Source organism: Mus pahari, chromosome 7, assembly GCF_900095145.1.
Source record: "Mus pahari chromosome 7, PAHARI_EIJ_v1.1, whole genome shotgun sequence".
Lineage (NCBI taxonomy): Eukaryota > Metazoa > Chordata > Mammalia > Rodentia > Muridae > Mus > Mus pahari.
In genome coordinates this window covers 37,669,025-37,692,241 of record NC_034596.1, presented here as the reverse complement: position 1 = coordinate 37,692,241, position 23,217 = coordinate 37,669,025, and the positions used below count along the sequence as shown (strand labels likewise).

Below are 23,217 nucleotides of genomic sequence, written 5' to 3'. Positions count from 1 at the left end.
CAGCATCTTCAACAAATGGTGCTGGGTCAACTGATGGTTAGCATGCAGCAGAATGTGAATTGATCCATTCTTATCTCCTTGTACAAAGCTCAAGTCTAAGTGGATCAAGGAACTCCACATAAAACCAGACACTGAAACTTATAGAGGAGAAAGTGAGGAAGAGCCTTGAAGATATGGGCACAAGGGAAAGATTCCTGAACGGAACACCAATGGCTTCTTCTGTAAGATCAAGAATCAACAAATGGCACCTCATAAAATTGCAAAGCTTCTGTAAGGCAAAGGACACTGTCAATAAAACCAAAAGGCAACCACAGATTGGGAAAAGATCTTTACCAATACTAAATCTGATAGGGGGCTAATATCCAAAATATATAAAAAACTCAAGAAGTCAGACTCCAGAAAACTAAAGAACCCTATTAAAAAATGAGGTACAGAGCTAAACAGAGAATTCTCAATTGAGGAATACCGAATGTCTGAGAAGCACCTGAAAAAATGTTCAACAACCTTAATCATCAGGGAAATGCAAATCAAAACAACCCTGAGATTCCACCTCACACCAGTCAGAATGGCTAAGATCAAAAATTCAGGGGACAGCAGATGCTGGTGAGGATGTGGAGAAAGAGGAACACTCCTCCATTGCTGGTGGGACTGCAAGCTGGTACAACCACTCCTGAAATCAGTCTGGTGGTTCCTTAGAAAATTGGACATCGTTCTACTGGAAGATCCAGCAATTCCTTTCCTGGGCATATACCCAGAAGATNNTCCANCNNGTAATAAGGACACATGCTCCACTATGTTCATAGCAGCCTTATTTATAATAGCCANAAGCTGGANAGAACCCAGATGTCCCTCAACAGAGGAATGGATACAGAAAATTTGATACATTTACACAATGGANTACTANNNNGCTATTANNAACAATGAATTTATGAAATTCTTNGNCAAATNGNTGGATCTGGAGGATATCATCTTGAGTGAGGTAACCCAATCACAAAAGAACACACATGATATGTACTCACTGATAAGTGGATACTAGCCCAGAATCTCAGAATACCCAAGATGCACCTAGCAAAACACATGAAATACATGAAGAAGGAAGACCAAAGTGTCGATACTTAGATCCTTCTCAGAAAGGGGACCAAAATACCCATGGAAGGAGTTACAGAGAAAAATTGTGGATCAGAGACTGAAGGAATGACCATCCAGAGACTGCCCCACCTGGAGATCCATGCTATATACAACCACCAAACACAGATACTATTGTGGAGGCCAACAAGAGCTTGTTGACAGGAGCCTGATATAGCAGTCTCCTCAAAGGCTTTACCAGTTCCAGACAAATACAGTCATGGATGCTCACAGCCATTCATTGGACTGAGAACAGGGTCCCCAATAAAGGAGCTAGAGAAAGGACTCAAGGAGCTGAAGGGGTTTGCAGCCCCATAGGAGGAACAACAATATGAGCTAACCAGTACCCCCAGAGCTCCCTGGGACTAAACCACCAACCGAAGAAAACACATGGTGGGACTCATGGCTCTATATGTAGCAGAAGATTGTCTAGCTGGTCATCAATGGGAGGAGAAACCCTTGGTCCTGTCTCAGTATAGGTTAATGCCAGGACCAGGAAGCAGGTATGGGTGGGTTGTTGAGCAAGGGGAGGTGGGAGTGGATAGAGGGTTTTCGGAGGGGAAACCTGGAAAGGGGATAACATTTGAAATGTAAATAAAGAAAATATCTGATAAAAAAGAAAGAAATGAAGCATACAATTGAGGTAGTAAGTCCTAGGGCCATCAGTGGTAAGTTTCTGCAAAATATATTTCCAGAGGCTGCTGCTCACTTTTGCCTCTTCGATATTCTGGCCCATCACCTGCAAGAGTGGTACAATATGAATTGTGGTCTCCAGGAAATTCCTTGACATTTTCCATCTGATGTTACTATTTCAAGAAGCTCTTGTCTCCAGATGATATTAACAACTTCCCCAAAGTGAAATTTCCAGGTGCAATTTTTATAAGTCAAAGAGTTTCACACATGTATCCAGGACCTAAAAGGACAACCTATGTTATTTTCACCCAGAGTCCCCTGCTTTCCTCTCTTCCCACAGCTTCCCATCCACACCCTCACTCTTATCAAAGACTGAGTTTGCAAACTTCCATATTCCACTTAAACAAGATCGAACTGCAAAGTGAGGACTCACGTACTTGGAAGCTATTTATATTCACAGCTATATCTTACACCAGCAAGCAGATACTGGGGAAAAATCTGCCTGAGCAGATGGAGAAAAGTTCAGGAGAAATGAAGCACATGATTCCAGGTGTCCCCTTGTAGAAGAGCTGCAGCAGGAAGTACTTAATTCTCCTAGTCGTGATGGGTGGCTGGCAACATGCATGAAAAGTTGCCAACCATGTAATCACATGTATGTTTCAGCTTTCACTGGGTCAATACTACCAGCTTGACTGACCTCAGCAACTTAGACAAACAACAGGTGTCCATTCTGAGTTGCAATGTGAGCATAAACTTTCCTGGTCACATTAGTGCACCGTGACCCAAGGCTTCAGGTTCAAACTGAGACACCTGTCCGGAAGAATATTCCAAAGGGTCAGACCTTTATTCTCAGAAGCCCACCCAACATCAGCATCCTTTGGATAGAAGAAAAATCTCTGCTGTGTCATGTTTGCATTTCACGAGTTTTGTCCATTTCATTCAAGTTTATATTTATAAGATTTATCTTTATTGTCTAGATTATGAGGTCTATAATTTTATTTTAACAGTCTACATTTGCATGCTACAAATTGATTCATTCAATGTTCATGGCTATTTGTTGCTAGGTTTTATTATTTTATGTCTCATATTAACATAGACTTTTTGAGATAGGGCTCATTTATAAATTTTTGGTTTTGGTGTGAAATGTTCTTTCAAGCTGTTTGACAAATTTTCTAGTAATGTTTTTCTGTGGTGGTTTGTAAGAAATTTTAAAATGTGTTCTGAAGATGTAGTGGGTAGTATATGTATTGCAAACACCTCTTCAAACTGAATTTTCTCAGCTTTCTGAACCATGGTGATTAATGAAAAGTTAATAGGAGAGTTATGGGTGGGCAGTAGTCTGCATCTATAACCACAGTACTGGGAAAGCAGGACTAATTTAGTTTAGACTAACCTGGAATAAATTAGTGACATGCTTCTCAAAAGAGTAGCAACAGCAATAATGCAGATAAACAAAAGTTTATAGATTTCATATAGTTAAATACATCATACTGGTTTATGGCTAGCATTATGATATCTAACAAAAGCATCTACTAATCTAAGGGTAGTAAATTTATCTAAATTCTCTTTTTTCATATGTAAGATTGCCATCAATTTAGAAATAATTTTACGAGATAAATGATAGGATCACAGAGTTACTATTTCTCGTCTCTTCATAATTTATTTAAAAGATTGTATTAATGCTTTCTGTAACAGAATGTAGAAATTCCAGTAAGTCATGAAGTTAAATATATGTGGTCTATATTCTACATTTTCTGTTTCATTAATGAACTTTTCTATTTTCCTTTTCTTTTTTCTGTTTCTCTTTAAAAATAAGTGACATCATTATATTTATTAGAGTTTTATAATTATTCTTGATATCTTTTATGTGGAACCTATAGGTCTAAGTTGTGAATTTTATCTGTCTATAGATTAATTTGGAGTGAATTTAGAGTTTTTAAATATTGAATTTTCACTCTTCATATGAATATACTTTTTTATTGAGATCTTGATTTTCTTGAAAATTTCTCATACATATCTTTAGTCTTATACTTAGGTTTAAAACAATCCAAGTTTCTATAAAGGTTCTTTCTTTCTTTCTTTCTTTCTTTCTTTCTTTCTTTCTTTCTTTCTTTCTTTCTTTCTTTCTTTCTTTCTTTCTCTCTTTCTCTGTCTCTCTCTCTCTCTGTCTCTGTCTCTGTCTCTGTCTCTGTCTCTGTCTCTCTCTCTCCACCTTCCCCTCTCAGTGCCCCCCCCCACAGTCTCTCCTCCCATTTACCTCTGAATAGTGGGAGGGCCCCCTTGGGTACCAACCCACAAGTTGATACCACAAGTCCCCAAAGAGCTAGGCACATCCACTCTCACTGAGGCCAGACAAGGCAGTTCAGTTAGGGGAACGGGACCCATGGGCAGACAACAGAGTCAGGGTAAGCCATCACTTCCGTTGTTGGAGGACCTGCATGAAGACCAACCTGCACATCTGCTACATATGTGTGGGTTGGGGTGGGAGGGGTGTAGGCATAGCCCTTGTATACTCTTTGGTAGGTGCTTCAGATTCTGGGAGCTCTTGAAAGTCCAGGCTAGTTGACCCTGTTAGTCTTGTGTAGTTGATATGGCTTTTAAGGTCTGAGATCTACAAACATCTCTGCCTTATTTCTTAGGGGATTTCCTCTAGAACATAACTTTGTTGTGCATTTATCCTGCTCCCATTGGTTCAGATATTCAACTGTGGCAGGGGATTTGCCTTCCCTGACATTCATGTCTTAACTTACAAACCAGGATGTCAGTTACCCACATATCCCACATATTGTCTCTTTCTGCCAAATAGGATGTCAGTTTCCAGGGAGGTCTTGGAAATTAAACTGCACTCAATCACTACCCAAAATGGAAGTTTTCTTTTAAATAGGTTCAGGACTCTTTCTTATGTTGGAGTCCATCCCAGTGGCAGGTTATAAAAGCAAATCCCATGAAAGCCCATGCATAGGTGCAGAAACAGCAGCTGGGTGGTTGGTTCAGATCCAAGCTTATTGTGGCCGACTATACAAAGCAGTTCTAACTGACATTTTGCTGTGATTGGCTTCCAAGAGCACAGAATATAACAGAATATGTAATCAACGTGAGCATGAGAAAGTTTCTTAGTGACAGAGGTAGCAACATAAGAGAACGGTTCCTTACAACATTAGTAACAGAAAAACATGGCAGTCTAGACAGGTAGCACTTATCTATGCCTCAGGCGCCAAGGTGCTAAATATATACCAGTGTTAAATCGCATCAATCTGTAATTATTTTTGTGACTCTAGGAGAGTGAGATGAAGAGCAAGCTAGAAATTAGACAAGGAACATGAATGGCAGTGTGCAAAGGGACACAGAGAAAAGCATGCCCTGACCAGTAAATACAAGGTCAGAAGTTTAATTTAATGCTATCTAGAAAGAAAATGTAAAGCACACTATTGCTTTCAGTTATCTTGAAGGTTATCTTTTTTTTTTTTTTTTTTTTTTACCAATATTACCTCTAAATGTGAGCGAAGTAACTGACTTGCATTCTGCTAATGGGGATATAAGCTCTTTTATATTTTATTTTATTTTATTTTATTTTATTTTATTTTATTTTATTTTTTACAAATGTCCTAAAGTTACAGAGTTAGCAAATTTTGTCAAAGAGTTAATCCAAGTGGTATTCATTTCACTTGGAATATATATATATATTTTACACATAGCTATTTCTGAAGTAAAAATGAAACATTGTAAATTCCACCTAGTGGAGTGACATGTGTCTTCAAAAACTGTGTCATAGCTATATATGGTATCCTGTAGGAACTTATGGAATGAAGAATTTTGATTTGAAATTCAGAAAATGTCTGATATTTAAAGCTAAAATTACTTGTATACATTTATGTATGCAAACCATTTGTCTGTACAATTTGCACATGCGTATCATTACATACACAAGTACATACATGGTCTTTCCATAAGTTTCTAATTTGTAAAAAAATTTGTAGAGGTATAAAATTTGTATCAAATAACAGATACATTGTGAAAGATAATATTGCTCAGTACAAGATTAACCTCTGTAAGATTTTATCCATTGACATCTCATAAATTTCATAATCAAAATTTTGAAAATATACTAAAATGTTAGTATTGTCAATCATCTCTGGATAAATTACAATTTTGTTCAGTTTTCTTTTTTAGTTTTTTTTTTTTCAGTAGCACATAGCACATATCTTTTATTCCAAAGACAGAAGTATTCTTTTTTATTCCTTTTGTTTCTTTGTTTGTTTGTTTTTTCAAGACAGGGTTTCTCTGTATAGCTCTGGCTGTCCTGGAACTCACTTTGTAGACCAGGCTGGTCTCGAACTCAGAAATCCACCTGCCTCTGCCTCCCGAGTGCTGGGATTAAAGGCATGCACCACCATGCCTGGCTTCTTTTTTATTCTTATTTTTGAGATTGTAATTCAGTTAGAACATTTGTTCCTTCCCTTTTCTTCCTTCAAACTGTCCCATACACCCCTCTCTGTTCTTCAAATTCATGGAAGTTTTCGTTATCTATTATTATTGTATGTATATATGTATTTGTATGTACATAAATATTCTGAAATATAACCTGTTCAGTTTATATAATGTTCCTTGCATGTGTGTTTTCAAGGCCTAGAGTTTGATACTGGGTAGCCAGTTGGTGTTCTCTTCCCTGGGGAGGGTCACTTTTAATCTCAGTTTTACTCAGTTACATAGCGTTCTTGTGTAGTTTTCAGATCTCAGGGTTTCCTCCATCCAGTTTGGCATGTTAGCTGGTGTCATCCTTGTTCAGTTCATGTTTTGGCAGTCATGATGGTAAGACTTTATGGGTATCTCTCTGATATTACTGGAAGACAAAATCTCACAGCAAACTCCCTCATCCTCTGACTCTTAGAGCCTTTCTGCCACCTCTTCTGCAATATTTCCTGATCTTGAGATGCAGGACTCTTTTGTAGATAGATCTATTCATGAGGACAGGGCTTTACAACTGCATTTGGATTGGTTATGGTTTTCTGTAGTTCTTTTCATCTGTTGTTGGTTAGTAAATTAGTGGCCATAGATTCTCCTCCACTAGCCATGATTTCACTAACACAGAGTAGTTAGCTATATTAGTACTGGGTATTGTATTGCTTTTGTTGAACAGGTCTTAAGTCCAATTAGAGAGTTATTGGTTACTGTGAAGGTATGTGTGCCACTACTGCACTCATAGGGTTATTGTGACTATATGCTGGTTCTTGATACTATTCATAAGCATCATAGTTGGATAGCAGTGTTGGTTCCTTCTATCCTTTGGGAACTTGGATGGGGCAGATAGCATGAAAGTTAGTACTCAGGGTGGGGAAGTTTATGTCAGCCTCAGCTCATGGGTTTCCAAGCTCTATTTTTGAAGTGCATAGTGTTTCCAGCAAGAGGGACTTCCCTTCTCTGGACAGAGATTTTTGTGATTGTTTGTTTGTTTGCTTTTCATAAGAAACATTAAATGTTGCTGACGATAGATGGATTTTGACTCGGGTATGGACTCTGGGGATGTTCTGACCCCGTGAGTTCTGTGGCTTTTTGGCTACTGTCATTCACAGCTGCCCTTCTTATTAGTTCTGTAATAAACAATATCAGTGTACAGATCCCTTTCAGATTTAGATTTAAAGTACCAATGTCTACACCTAGTGTTCAGTAGTTTTTTTTTTTTTTAAATTAAGAGATCCCAACTCTGTATTTAATAGTTTTTAATAGAATTTACACATAATTCACATAATTCAATGAGTGCAGTGAAGTGTTATGCCTGGCACCCTCACTGTTCTAAGTAATTACACTGTTAGCTTATGAGCATACTTTAAAATATGGTAAAAGTCCATTACATTTATTGTTTCTGCTGCATCTTCTAGCTGGGTAGGCAGAAGCCATCATAGACTAGAGTGATAATACCAGCAGTTCTGGCATTTATGGGTGAATAGAATAATGAAAACAGAAGAAATAAAATAAAATTGAAGAATATGCATAAGATATTTGCAAATATCCAACATACCAATGAATGAGTAGGATCATGTGATGTTAACTGTATCACTGAATCGCTTAGTTGCCAACTATAGACCTTATTGCTCAAAGTATTTTCCTACTGCTAATTACTGATCTTTTTGAAGATTCTGTGACTATGGCACTAAGTCAAGTGGATTAAACTGAAGATCTGAAAGAGAAGTTTGAGATGAATTGGAATGATAAAGAGAACTCTAGAGAGTTGTCTAGATAATACAGTTTTAAAATTGAGACTTTCATTTGCATGACTTTTGAATAAAATGTAATTTTTAACAAACTCAATGTGCTAAAACCATGGAAGAATTTAGAAAAGAATTTTAAATATTTATAAATGAAGATAAAAGGCAACTATAATGGGAAAGCACATAAAATAGTGACATTCTTTAATGACAAGAGTATGCTCATTTTTTCAAGATATAACAAAGCAAAACACTCAGAGGGCTGGGAGAGTGGTTGGAATTCTCAATGTGGAAATTTCACTGAAGCAGGGCAAACAGAAGGTCCCTGGGGAAACGCTGGGTCTGCAGGCAGTTAGAACCAAAAAAGAAGAGTCCAGCTCTTGGCAGGTGGATAAACACTCGTGGCTGACTTTTCTTTCTACTTGAACTTCGTTGCTAAGGTCAAAAAATAGCTGAGGGCTCTGAGATAGAACAGCTCAACAGTGGAATCAAAGCAAAGACTAGGGATGAGTGATGCAATGTAAACATTTGGCTACTGTTATCTGAGAGGACGAATGCATGCTAAAATAATGAGGAACGAAAAGACATAAAGTCTAGGTATGAGTGTGTTATTACTAATCTGCCTCAAACTCTATTTCCTAACTGGCTCTATGTCTCTCCAGAAGCGTTATCAGGAAGGGAAAGATTAATTCGCTGAGAGCTTTTCTGAAGATGAAAAAAACACCTCAGAGACAATTTGACAGAATGGCAATCTGTCTTAGGTCTAATGAGAGACTTACAGGGAGGATTCAAGGCCCAGCTTCTTCATTTACTAGCTGTGTGACTTGAGCCTTGTCTTCTCTGGTTTCATACCTAACTTTAGAAAGAGTGTGTTACTAATGTCCATCTTAGGCTGTCATTGTAATTCAATGCAACAGCACTCCGACTTTCCTGCCTAGTACAAAGCAAGCACTCAGGCAGGCATTAGCTACTATAGCACAAATGTGAAGATTTTGTTACTGGCTCGGTAATTGTAATAATGTATTTCTCAGAACACTACTACTGATGCTAGGCATTAGTAAAGTTAAATCACATCTAGGAACTGTTTCCTTTCACACTTTCCTCACTTACTGAATTGTATTTTGCAGAAATCACTGTCAAAACAAAGGGAAGCTCTAGTTTGTTAATTATGTCTACAAAAAATTTAAATACATAACAGTCCTTTTTAGTTTAGATTGTATTCCCAGGTCAGCACTGTTGTTTTTAAAAGGATATTTCCATGACTTGTGGGAAAAATTTCAAGGCCAGAAGAATGTATTCTTATTCTACAAATGGTTTAAAGAAAAATCAAAGTAGACCCCCGTTCAAATTAACCAGGAAACTTATCTAAGCCCTTGCTCCCTTCACAAACATGATGGCCAGAGCCAGGCCCCAGAGTTCAGTTTGTGGGTGTCTCCATGACTGGTTGTCTTAATTTGGATAAATAGCTACATTTTATCAGCCATAAACATGCTCACCAAGAGAATAGATATAATTTTTGGCATGGCAGTTGGCATGTTTTAAAGTGATGAAAAGCAAACATTTTTAATATTATCACTGCAAATCACCTACTAGAGTGTATAAACTGACTTCTCTAGAAGTTATCAGGCCATACACTGTCAACACTGATGGCCTGTATGAACTAAACCCTATTAAAAAGTCATCCACTTTGAATGTTTACATGAGACTCATGGCAGTTATAAATATTGTGATGATTCTAAAGTAATTTAATGAGAATGTATTATCTCATCCATTATATCTCATACAATAAAGTATTATGTATTGTCCTGAGAAATGTCTATCAGGGATGAAGTGAAGACTTGGGCTATATAAATTTTCCTTCTAATTTATTAAATACATATACAAAGAAATGTTCTTTTTTTCAATTTTTTTAGATATTTTCTACATTTACATTTCAAATGCTATCCCGAAAGTCCCCTATCTCCCCCCTACCGCCCTGCTCCCCTACCCACCCACTCCCACCTCTTGGCCCTGGCATTCCCCTGTACTGGGGCATATAAAGTTTGCAAGACCAAGGGGCCTCTCTTCCCAATCATGGCCAACTAGGCCATCTTCTGCTACATATGCAGCTAGAGACATGAGATCAGGGGGTACTGGTTAGTTCATATTGTCGTTCCACCTATAGGGTTGCAGACCCCTTCAGCTCCTTGGGTACTTTCTCTAGCTCCTCCATTGGGGGCCCCATGTTCCATCCAATAGATGACTATGAGCATCCACTTCTGTATTTGCCAGGTACTGGCCTAGCATCACACGAGACAGCTATATCAGGGTCCTTTCAGCAAAATCTTACTGGCATATGCAATAGTGTCTGCGTTTGGTGGCTGATTATGGGATGGATCCCAGGGTGGGGTAGTCTCTAGATGGTCCATCCTTTCGTCTTAGCTTCAAACTTTGTCTCTGTAACTTCTTCCATGGGTATTTTNTTCCCCATTCTAAGGAGGAATGAAGTATCCACACGTTGGTCTTCCTTCTTGATTTTCTTGTGTTTTGAAAGTTGTATCTTGGGTATTCTAAGTTTCTGGGATAATATCCACGTATCAGTGGGTGCATATCTAGGGACTTCTTTTGTGATTGGGTTACCTCACAATCATCATCCTGATGATCTCCGAAATGTTTTTTCTTAAACCAAAGAAGTCAAATCTTGCTGAGGAAGATTTCTGATTGCCCCCTCTTGTGGTTATATTTCTTTTTGCTCTTGAGTATAAAGAACATTTTCAAGTCTAGACAGAACATTATCACTTTTCCATTTAGTCTTCTCTAAGATCTCTGAAATGAGAATAAAATAATTTTATTATGATATGACTGAGTACTTTATACTTCAAAGCAGAAGGGGCTTACTTTTGTTTCCTGGCATCTAGAAGCCACAGACTCATGTAGACTTCTGAGATTCAGAAGAAGAACACCCAAAAAGTTCTGGAATTTAATATTTAAATTTTACTTTTGAGATTTTATACATGTATCTCATGAGATATGATCATTTAACTTCCATACCATCTTATAACTTCAATATTCATCCCAAAGTTCCCCTCCCAACTTAATTTTTTCTTCTCCCCTCTTCCTCCTCCTCTTCCTCCTCCTCCTCCTCCTCCTCCTCTTCCCTCTGCTTGTCTTCTTCCTTTCCCTTCTCCCTTTCTTCTTCAATAACATTCTAAGTGGAAGTTAAGATGTACACTAGAGCAAGGAAAACCTACCAATGACCATACCCTCACAAAGAATGTGTATTCAATATTTCTTAACACAATTAGCGTACAGCACATTTCTTTCCACAAGAAAGTTAATACAAAAATATGTGTCTGAAATGTTTGTCAGAGCCCTCTAAATGATGATAATACTTAACATTTATGGAGCAATTTCTTCACATCCCGTACCATTTCAAACCCTCAATGATCTTCCTAAGAGTACCACAAGGTGACTATTACGCACGGTTCGCGTTTTAATGTTAAGAAACTGGGATGCAGACAAGGTGAGTTGTGTGCCCCGTGTAGTTCCTCAGTTGGAGGTAATGGTGGGCTGTGCATCCAGCTACTCAGGTTCTAGTGCAGACCCAGGCACCCTGCTGTTCTTCCATCTCAGTGTTGCAAAACCTCATTATAAAGCTGGCATTGGATAACCTGCATACTCTTGTTGATGTGCAAAGCCTTTCACAAAGCCTCATTATACCACATGCTATCACATGCCAAACACTCATTATGAGGGAGTTTCTCATCTCATAATTTTAGTGCATTGCTCAACTTTACAAGTGACTATAGTTGGTGAACTATAGATCACTTCCACAATACAACAGTTAGAATTATATCTTTGAGTTTTAAAGAATCTGCCAAATATATCAATAAATTTTCTAATTAGAATAGCTATATTTTGATGAAAACAAATCTTAGAAGACTTGTAAAAAATCATTCATTAACATTTTATAGGGCTTCTTATTTTTTAAACTGTAGATGAAGGTTTTGGTACTTTTTTCCCCCTCCCTAATCATGTTATAAACCATAACAAGGTTTTAGGGCCATATTGCTAGAAACACAATACTGCTGATAGAAAATATCTGAGAAAACCCAGACATGAAACTTCTCGTCTTCTTTCCTCTTCTTGTGTTCCTATAAGGCTGGTGGTAAATGCATGTGTTTCTATGAGTGTGTCAGGCACCAATGTACACTGGCTTCTGAGATATTTCTGGTCCTTAGATCTTAGAGAATGGGGAAGAGTGGCAAACTAAGGGTCCTGTAAACCTGTAGTTTCCAGGCAAGATGCAGGACTGGGAACTGATTTTTTTTCCAAGAAGATTTATTTCGGTTAAGGCTGGAGGTGTCTGTATTGTTTTGTTAATTTTGATTCCATATAGTTCAAAGATATTTATTGAACTTTCACTGGTTATTTGTTCACCTAGAAAGGAACATATTCTTCACAGGGCTATGACTTTGTCTTTTATCAGAGTAGACATTCTTAACTTTAGTTCCCAAGAAAAGATCATGATGTAAGTTCATTTGACTACGGAAGAAAACTTTTGGAAAAGTACCATTCATGTTTCTTGGGATTTTTGGGACCACTGTCTCACCTTTTAAATGCATCATCTTTGTTTTTTTATTATTTAGAATATTTTGTATGTTAATCTACTTTGATTGTTATCATCTTAAAAGTTTACAGAGTTGTATGGAGGCTAAAATACATTCTGTTTGCAATAATTACTATTTGTTTGCTTAGAATGTCTATTTTTTATGCACTTGCAATAGAGAGCTTTTCTTTCACAATCTATCAAACTCAAACAGTTCCACAAGCTTGTAACTAACTTATTTGAATTCTATGTTGTGAGGATCTATAAAACGGGGAGGGATACAAGTCACATAATAGAGTTGCGCAGATGGGATAGATTCAAAAAGCAACACTTGGGGATAAAAGAGACTCAGCTGTGATGATTGTGGGTAAGTGCTACCTGTTGTAATTTGAACTATCATGGACTATGGAGTTGAATTTGGAAAAGAAAATCAAGTCATACAGATCTTCCTGTCATTTCCAAAATCCTAGACACACCAATGCTTCAGTTAGAAGATTCCAAAACTGACAGGAGTAGCAAGACATTTTTCTTTCTCTTTTCTTTTTGTTAAAAATAGATTTTTCATCAATGTATTCTGATTATAGGTTCCCCTCTCTCTTCTCCCAATTACTTTCCACCTCCTCTCCATTCAGTACCTTTTGCATTAAGATCAAATCTTTTTTTAAAAAAGCCCTTTTTATTGATTCTTTGTGAATTTCACATGATGCTCCTCAATCTCTCTCATCTATGTGCCCCTTCCCTCATCCCTGCACTCCACCCTTGCAACATCTCCCCCAACAGAGAAAACAAATCTCATTGTGAGAGCTACAGTGTGTCACAGTGTGTCCCACAGTACACCTATTTGTCCAGACTTCTTCATTTGCAAATGTTTATTACAAAGACTTCTGGTTTGACACAAGGCCTCTGGCTTCTGCTGTTCTATCACTACTGAAACGTCACTGGATCCCTCTCAGATATCCTGTTGTGTCATGGAGATCCTGTAGTTTGGATTTGCAAAAGCAGCCCCTTCAGATACTCCAATAGTTCATTGATGGGGTAAATGTTGGGGTAGGCCATTCAATGTGCTAGCTCTGTGTCTGAGAGGCATTTGAGCTGGCCACCCCATTGGGTCTGGCTTACTGGCAACTCCCACATCCAGGGTCAGCTTTACCCTGTTGCTGAGGCAAGGTTAAGGGCCTCCCATAAGTGTTGCAGCTGGTGAGAGGCATGGCCAGTTCTCCCACTCTTATCACCCAAGTGTCAACTCTCCTGTCTGCCATAGGCAGCTAGGGATGAAGGACAGGAAGAAGGCATCTCTCCCCAGTCTGCTCTCTCAACTGCTGTAGCAGATCAGGGGCCAGCGCTCCTGATCTCATGATGCCAGAGCCAGTTCTGCCTGCTGTAGTTGGCAAGGGGCAAGGATTGGGGAGGGCATCTCTCCCTTGCCCATACTACTATACAGCAGACCAATTGTGAGGCCAGCTCTCCCATGCTCACATCCTTGGGGTAGCTTACCCATTTGGTGGAAGCCATGGTTTTGTTCCTGGGAGAGGCATGTAAGTGCTTTGCAGATGGCTCACCTTGTGAGAAATACCTGAGGGTTAGCTCCTGTGTGCCTGGCATATACCACTGTGACATTATCTGCAGCCTCAGATGCCTCTCCTGGGGCTGGCTGTGGGGTGATTCCTTTCCCCCAGTATAATGTATATGTTCTTGGTAACTTTTTCTATCACGTTGTCTGTACTGGGTACAATGATGGCATAATAGAAATTTCTTAGTAATTCTAAGGTGGATTTATTCAATATATATGATGGAATTGAAATAATGATTATTTAATCAACTAAAAACTTAGTGAAAGTTTGATGAAGAACAAATAAGAAACCATGCAGTTTTCCTGGGGCACACAATTATTCTCAGAAAAGTACATAATGCACACTAAGAAAGCAGCCCTTGCAAGAAGTTGATTAGGGAAGTTAATGAATACACATGAACATGAAGACATTAGTTCAAGAACAAGGAATTCATCATGTAAATGCCAAAACCTCAAGTAGTTAGAAAATAGAAAAGGTTGGTCAAGAGTCAGTAAGATCTTGTGCCAACAAATATATTTTCTTATTATGGCCATGGTTGTGGAGGACAGAAATTAAGATACTGTTGATGTAGACTCAGATAAAAACTTGTAGCAAGTGTTTAAGACACAGTGTGCTAACCACAATGATCATAGAGAAGTACTTAATTATGAGTCCATAAGGTTACGTATCTGCCTGGACAAAATAAAGCATATGCCAAAAATACCCATTAAAAATACTTCAGAGAGCTATGACCTGGTTTCTTGGAACACGTTTGAGGAATTAGAATTGAAACTTTATGACTTTGAAATGAAATAAATACAGAGAGGCCTGAGCTATTTGGGGCCATCTCCTGTACAACACACTCATAGTCATTTCCTTCATCACTCTGACATCACATCTATGTCGTTGGGGTCTTTGAAACGCACTGGAGCTGGACTCCAGCACCCACTCCCCTGCCATCAAGGGGGAGTCACCCAGGGAGGTATGGGGCCTGCTCTCCTGAATGCTGGAGCAGGTGAAGATTTGGGCAGCTCTACTGTTCTTATAGCTCCATCAGGACCAGCTTTCCTATACTTATGCCTTCAGGACCAGCTCACCCATGCTCTCACCACCAGGGTCAGCTCTACTCTGCTGCCCAAGTGAAATGCAGGGCCCACTCTTCCAAGTGTGTAGCTGTTAAGGGGCAGGGCCAACTCTTCTGTTCTCCTGACCTCTGGGAGTGGCATGTGAGTGCTTTGTAGCCCACGGTCTTTCATAGGTGGTGAAGGGGAAGAGGGGCGGAGGGTATTTCTCTCTTAGCCATGCCACTGAATGGGGACTAGTGGCAGGGACATCTCTCCCGTGCTCCTATCCTCTGGGACAACGGGCCTACTCTTTAAAGTACTGCAGCTTAATAGGTATGGGGTCGGCTCTCCTGGTCTACCTCAAGGGCCAGCTCTCCCGAGATTCTGCAGCACAGCTCAGATATCACATCCCCGAGGCAGCAGTCCAAACCAGAATCATCCACCTGGCCTTTAGTGGTAACTTACCCCTGCTGCTGTGGGTCCACAGAGCCAGACACGACCCCCTGTGGCAGCCCAGGCCAGGATCCTACCATGGTCCCAGATGGCATCACTGGCAACTCACAATAGACTTGTTCCTTACTACCCTTATAGCCTCCAGTTCTGCCTCTCTTCACTGTGCCTGAACAATTTTTTCTGCTTCTCTCTTGCATTTCTTGAACACTTACTTGCTCCTCTTAGTGGTTCCTGGGGTCTCTGAGTGTCTGGGGCTGTTTCAGGAGTAGTCTCAGGAGGAAAATGCACTACTCGTGCATTATGGCACTGAGCAGGGGTCATATTGGGCATCGTCTGCCCTTCACCTCCACCCCCCCCCATTCCCATCTGTGTGCTGCAGGACTGATAATCATGTCAGGATAGCTCCCTGTCTGGACCCCATGGCGCTGGTCTGGTGGTCCTCTCAGGCTCACTCCTCATTTAGTCCTGTCGATTGACCCGTGCAAGGGTTGTCTTTCTTGGGCTCACTTTTGCCCTGAGTCCCAGAGCCAGGCTGGGTTCTTCTACTCTCCCTGAGAGCCTGTCTGGGCCTGTGTGACACCAGACTGGTTGTCATCTCAGGCTAGCTCACTGTCCAGGACCAATGCCCATGACTGGTGGTTGGTTCAGGCTCGTTTTTTTTTTCAGGGAATGTTAGACTACTAACAATTCAGATGTTCACAGATTAGAACATTGAGTGTAGACATAGCCTCTCTCCTCTCTGCCACCTACTGATGCACATGTGACATAGCAGCCACACCTGTAACACCTCTAGGGGAAGCAAGATGAAATCTTTTTTTAAAAATTATTTTATTAGATATTTTCTTCATTTACATTTCAAATGCTATCCCGAATGTCCCCTATACCCTCCCCCCACCCTGCTCCCNTACCCATCCACTCCCACTTCTTGGCCCTGGCTTCCCCTGTTTGCAAGACCAAGGGGCCTCTCTTCCCAACGATGGCTGACTGGGCCATCTTCTGCTACATATGCAGCTAGAGACACTAGCTCTGGGGGTACTGATTAGTTCATATTGTTAAATAAGAAGTGACTGTGTCTCTCTGTCGGGGAATTGAACCCCAGTCTCCCGTGTGACAGGCGGGGATACTCACCACTATATTAACGAGGACGACGTCATGAAATCTTAAAGTTGCAATTTTGATGGGGATTGCGTTGAATCCATAGATTGCTTTTTAAAAGGGTGGCTATATTTTTACTATATTAATTCTACTGATCTGTAGTCATGGGGATGTCTCTCTTCCAATATCTTCTTCAACATCTTAAAGTTTTTATTATATGGGGTCCACACTTGCTTGATTTGAGTTACCCTAAGATATTTCATATTACTGGAGGCTATTCTGAAAGGTATTATTTCCCTCATTTCTTTTTTAGTTCATTTTTATTTGTTTATAGAAAGACAACTAATTCTTCGGTTATAGGAGATTCCTGGTAGAAATTTTAGGGATATATATATATATATATATATATATATATATATATATATATATATAATTTTAATAATATATAAATTATTATTATTAAATTGTCTGAAAATGAAAGATTCTTTTACTTCTTCCCTTACTTATTTCTATTCACTTGATCTTCAATTGTTTTAATGCTCAAGTTAAGACATCAAGTACTACACTGAATAGGTATGGCGAGAGTAGACAATTTCGTCTTGTTCTGGATATTAGTGGAATTGCTTTGAATTTCTCTCCACTATGTTGATGTATACTGAGGACTTACTGTAAGTTGACTTTTTAATGTTGAGGTGTAGTCTTTGAGTCCTTCATTTCTCCAGGATATTTCTCCTGATGGGGTGCTGGGTTGTGTTAAAAGCCTTTTGTAAATGAGATGAACATTTTCTCTTTTGTTGTGCTTATATGACAGATTACACTTATGAAATTATCTATGTTGAACTATCCCTGAATCTCTTGGATAGAGACTACTTTATCATGGTGGATGATCTGTTTGAAGTATTCTTGGATTTGGTTTACAAGTATTTTACTGAGAATTTTTTCACAAGAGAAATTGGTTTATTATTGTCTTTTTGTTGGATATTTATGTGGTCTGGGTATCAGGGTAACTGTGTTCTCATAAAACAATTTGGACAATGCTCCTCTGTTTCTATATTTGGAATAAGTTAAGGAATATTGGTGTTGACTTGTCTTGGAAAGTCTTCTAGAATTCTGTGCTAAAACCACTTGATAGGTCTATTTTGTCAGATATTGAGATGGCTATACCAAGCTTGCTTCTTGGGGCCATTTGCTTGAAATATCATTTCCATCTTTTTGTCATTAGGTGGTTGCTATCCTTGATGTTATGGTATACGTTTTTGGATACGGCAAGAAGGATAAATCTTGTTTTCATATCCATTCTTTGAATTGTGATCAGTGTTTGATTTATTGGGGAATGTAGACCACTAACTTTGAGAATTTTCAGTTAACAGTGTTTGTTGATTCCTCCCCCCTCTCCCCAGACTTGCTGTCTGGAATTATTTACTCAGTGGCTTTTCTTGGATATGATTATTCTCTTTGGGTTGAACATTTCCTTCTAGTACCTTCTTAGGGCTGGATTTGTTAATAGATTCTGCTTAAGTTTCGTTTTATCATAGACTTTATCCAACTATTGTGATAGAAATGTTACTGGGTACAGTAGTAAGAGCTGACTTCTGTGGTCTTTTAGATTCTGTAGACCATCTGTTGAGGCACTTCTGGCTTTTAGGGTCTCCACTGAGAAGTCAGGTGTGATACTAATATGTCTGCCTTTATATATTAGATGGCCTTTTCCCCTCACAGCTTTTAATATTCCTTATTTGTTCTTTACATTTAATGCTCTCATTATTATGTGCCAAGGGTACTTTCTTTTCTGATCCAATCTATATGATGCTCTGTATGCTACTTATGTCTTTATAGACATCTTCTTTAGGTTAGAAAATTTTTCTTCTATGATTTTGTTGAAAACAGTTTTCTGTGTATTTCAGTTTGGACTCCTGTTCTTTTATTCCTAGACCTATTATTATTCATTGATTTGGTCTTTTATTAGAGTCTTAGGTTTCCTGGATCTATTGAATTTAGATTTTGTTTTGATTTAACATCATGTTTGATTGAGGTATCCATTTTTTTCTATGGTGCCTTCAATGACTGGCATTCTTTCTTTGAACTCTTGAATTCTGTTGGCAAGGCTTTTGTGCGAGCTCCTAAATTTTTGATTTCCAGTTTTCTATCACCTTGGGTTTTCTTCATTTATTCCTTTTCTACTTGTGAGTCTGGAATTGCTTTTTCCATTTTCTTCCATTGTTTGTGTTTTCTTAGATTTCTTTACCAGATTTATTCATTTCCTCTTTAAGGGCCTCTGACATATTTATAAAGGCTATTTTGAAGCCCTTGTCTTATGCTTTAGCTACATTTAATTTTGCAGGGTTATCATTGTAGGGTTACTGGGCTCAAGCAGAGAAATATTGTCTTGTCGATTACTAGGTGTATTTTTAAGCTGGTGTCTAGGTATATGGATTTGGGATGTGTGTAATTCCAGGTGCTGAAATTTGGTCTTGTTTTTTTTGGGGGGGTGGTGGTGTTTTGTTTGTTTATCTCTTCTTCCTCTCTGGAACTTAAGAGAGTGTGATGGTTGCCTGGTAAAAATTACTACTGAGATACTGTCAGGTATGCCCAATGGAAATTCCAGATAGAATATCTTTCTTGTTATTGGGAGTTGAAATTTAATGATGAAGATGGGCTAGAAGTGTGTGGGGATGCTTGAGGACTACACAGGAGGGAGGTAAGCAGGGTGTCTTAGCAGAATCTGCTTAGTGCCCTAGGAATGGGGTAGGCAAGTAAGGAGAGGCTACATGACTGGTGTGTTACATGACTGGCAATGAGACTAGGGAATAGCATTTGGAAGACAGAAAGGAGGGTAAAGGTCTGAAGATTGCCTATCTGCTTCCTTGAAGTTTTCCAGGGAATTCCTCTATGACTAAGGGATGACATAGTAAATAAAGGAGGCTGTAGGAGGAGCGCTGCATGATGTAATGAAGATGACAGCAGAGAAAAAGGAGAGTCCACAACAGGTGGTCTGCTACAAAGGTGGGGATGAGATTAGGGAATTGGACTTGAAGGGTAACAAGGAGAATGAATCATTTGCGAGGAAGCCTTTGGATGTCCTCTTTCCAAAAATATTAAGGTTTTTAAAGCAATGATTAAAGTTGCCACTTAAACATATAAATTAAACAATAAGCAATAAAGAAAACTCACTAGAAGCCAGAGAGTATGACATGTATAACTTGTAATCATGGGTCTAACTTAAACCCAGATCTTTGAGCACAGTGTGAAAATAAAAAAAGGGTGGCATGTGGGTGAGTCTTAGAGGCCAACGTTCATTGTATTTCAACTCACCCTTTTCTGTCAGCACAGGCTGGTGTCTCAACGCACTCTTTTCCTTCATGTCCTTGGATCCTAGAACACAAAGTGAACACAAACCTTTCTGTAAGAACTACTAAGCCATCTTTACCATAAGATGGCAGTTGTATGTGTAGAGCTTGAACATAGCTGACTTAACATCGTAGTCACTGGGCTGCACATGCCATTGCCAACTGTTATGATCACAAGAGAAATTTCTATACAGAACCAGATATGAGAGAGCTGCATAGCAAAGACCTATAGTATTCTACCTTAGTCAAACATTCCTCTTCAAATTTAGACCATGGCAAGTATGTTGTCTGGACATGGAATGAAACTTATTTTGAAAAGACCCATTTTTTTTTTCCAGCAGATGAGTCAAAAATTCCAACCCTGCAAATATCTTTGGTGTCAGAGATTATTTATTTCCTGATAAATAATCACTCAGAAACAGCACACAAAGACTTTTCTTGGATATAGATTACCTCTTTTATGTTTCCTTTCTTTTTGAGGAAACGTGTCAAATATAAGTTGACTATTTGAAATTTCATATTTATTACAGCATATGAAAGTGAATCTTTGACCTATTCTTTTTAAACCTCTTTGGGATTTCTGTTTGACTCCAGAGCTTTTCTTATGTGTTTCTGATGAAAACTATTTGGAGAATTATCAATTGTTCCATTCTGAATCCGAATGCTCATGACTACATTTATTCTTTGAACTGACAGATAATTAAGGAATAGAGGAAAATGTTTATTCTTTAACTGATAGTACATAAAAAATAATCAAGGAAAATACAAATAATGTTTGTTAATTGGTCTTCATGTTGAATTACATGATTCATAAAATGTGTAATTGGTCTTATGATATAATGCATACTTTCATACTTTCAATGAGATATAGCATCTTATACTGACTGTTTTTGGCAAAATTTACATATATGTTATAAAGAGGTGGAAAGGGATCATTAATAATAAAGGATCTTCATCATGTGTGTAGATGCTTGATGGAGAACTCACTGCATTGATCATCAATACTTACTTCTTCAGAAAATAATGCAGTGATTAATGTATTGTAAGCACCAATAAATGCTGGGTGAATAAACAAAGTGAAGGGTTTAAAAATTTGGAAGTCAGAAAACAGTGAGCATTTTATAACACTGATTCATGCAGACCTTGTTGGCAGTGGATAGGTGTTGAAAGGTGGTATCACACTATAATTCAATTATTAGCCCATTAGGAAATTCACAATAAAAGAGCTATGATGTTAAAAAATATACCAAAGTTCTCCTCATTGGATGATATCTTGTTATGCTTACAGTCAGTTGTGATAATGTATAATTTAATAAACACCTATTATATACTATAATATACCAGTGATTCACATAAACTAAGTAAATTTGTCCAACTACACTTTTTTAAAATCTCAAAAGTTAGCACCTCAGCAAATAAAACAAAATTGGGCTAAGGCTAACATATAACCAATTTCTGGACAGTGATCAAATCCAAGTTTGATTTGATTTTAAAACACTCTAGTACTTCTATGATATGACTCTTTCTTAGAAAGATATAACACATATTGTGTACTACATGATACCTAGAACTTATCATGACAGGTGGTATCAATTCATATCAAGGACACATTTCATAAAAATGCCCATTTCAGTTTCCAAAGAGCTCTAGAAACTGAGAGAAAACTGGTTGGCAATGTGCTACGCCCTAGTGGGAGAAACAGATAATCCCAAATTACAGATGTCTATTGAGAAGATAAAAGGGATATTTGACCTTGAAAGGGCACAGAGTCCCAGGAGAATCAGAACAAAGAAAGCCATGTTGAGATTTAGGGTTGATTTAATTGTCAGTTCCTATGGAAGGTGGACTTGTCATTAAAACAGGGAGTTCTAGCAATGAGTTGTCTTGGCATTTCATCCCACTAGTCCCTCACACCTGAATAATAACAGGGTTTGCTATTGGGATGCAGACCAGCTTGACAAGAGTACTTGATGAAATTTCCTACAACTGATTTTTCGTACTGCTACCATACTTGAAATACACATATATGTATATGGGAAAGATTGGAAACATAACTTAAAATTGATAAAAGAAAAATTATACAAATTCTCAGCAAACATTGCTAATTTTAAGATGCATAATTTGTTTTTATAAAAGAATTTATCATTTCCTGCTATTCTATAAAGAAAAGTATATGCATTTTGATCTCCAACTTAAGGATATTTGGTTTTTGAGTTTAAATTTAAGAATAATCTTAAATATATAGATTTTAAAAAAAGAATATAAGCTCTCAAAAATGCAACTAAGTTAATGTTGCCAATTACATTTTACAGCCTTAATTACTGAGAAAAGCACTCAATTTATCACTAACTGCTATTTCAACATAGTAAATTGTGGATTTTTTCATTATCATATTAATGATTATTGCAAATTTTAAAAATTAAAGAAGTGTTTTGTATAGTTCATATTCAATTAGTTGAATAATTATATTGCATTTAAATAGAATAGCCTTAGAGTCAGTAGAGGCAACATTTATAACACAAATTATTTTTTTTTTGATATTTCCAGACAGGGTTTCTCTTTGTAGCTCTGGCTGTCCTGGAACTCACTTTGTAGACCAGGCTGGCCTCGAACTCAGAAATCCACCTGCCTCTGCCTCCCGAGTGCTGGGATTAAAGGCATGCACCACCACTGCCCGGCTTATAACACAATTTTATTCCAGAATTTTGTTTGTTTCCAGATATTTAGTCTTTCTGCCTACTATTTCTATGATTAACATTCAAAACATTAAAAACATCAAATTAAAATGATTATGATAACATTAAATCATTGCATTTAGTTTCTGAAGCAGCTTAAATACAATAAATCAAATATGAAGTATATAACTTATTTTAGATCACATTGTAATCAATGTAAAAGCCTTTCATACTTTTGAATCATATGGAATATGATTGTTCTCAAGTTTTAAAAAAATTATGTAACTAGAGCATGGGAAGGTGACTTACTGGTTAATTGTTTGCTGAGCAAACATATAGATGTGGATTTGGATCCTAATAGCTCACCTTAAAAGCTGGTCATGGTGGATGCACGGTTATTACCCCAGTTTTGGGAGGTAGAGACAGGATCCTCATAACAGACAGTCTCATCTATTAGATGAGTTCCAAGCTCAGTGAGGGAAGC

General features: G+C 38.1%; 1 non-coding gene across 1 annotated transcript; it reads right to left on the bottom strand.

The window, feature by feature from the left end:
• Positions 1–16,284: 16,284 nt before the first annotated feature.
• LOC115064464 lies at positions 16,285–16,416 on the bottom strand. Its single transcript, XR_003844314.1, has one exon. It is a non-coding gene; the product is annotated as a small nucleolar RNA SNORA17 (small nucleolar RNA).
• Between the last annotated feature and the right edge of the window lie 6,801 nt (positions 16,417–23,217).